Raw genomic sequence first — 701 nt, forward strand, 5'->3', positions numbered from 1 at the left:
CCAACATGGCTCCCCTCGTCTAGAGGTTTGATATTGAATATGTGATAAATCAGGGTGCGCACTCTTTAACCCAACCGACAACCGACACCCCCCCACCCCTCACTCATGAAGTCATACTATTCTAGCCCCCTCCCTGCTCTGGAGAGACCAGTGATTTGGCCCAAGTAGTGGCTTGCGTCAAAGACATTTACGTCAGGGCAATTGCAATGTTTCAGTTGTTTTGATAGAACAGGGCAATGTTTCTATGGAACAGAAATGGTATTATCATGAGTCACCTAAAATTTCAAAATCCATCATCTATCTGTACTCTTAATGCCTGCCTGTGCCAATGTAAATGTTCAACTTCATTAAATATACCGCTACTGCTTTTTAAAGTACTATCTTCCTGAGTCATGACTTGTGTTTACCTGTTGACAGGAAGATAGCAAGCCCGGGGCAGGTTCTGTACAGCATTATGCACTGTTGGTGCAGTGGATTCAGAGTGAAGAGTTTTTAAAGCCCGGTTCTGCAGGTATGTTTCTATATTTTGATTTCAGTCCTGGATGTTGCCATGTGCAGCTTGTTAACGTGGAAGTAGGTTCTAGTTGAGACTCTTAAATCACATCTGTAAATGAGCTTTTAGCTGGAATTCCCCCCTGTGTCCCTCTCCAAGGGCAGCAGCGGGCTGCAAGTTAACAACAGCCTCCATTTTAACGCCTGCT

This window comes from Hypomesus transpacificus, chromosome 18 (assembly GCF_021917145.1).
Source record: "Hypomesus transpacificus isolate Combined female chromosome 18, fHypTra1, whole genome shotgun sequence".
Taxonomy (NCBI): Eukaryota; Metazoa; Chordata; class Actinopteri; order Osmeriformes; family Osmeridae; genus Hypomesus; species Hypomesus transpacificus.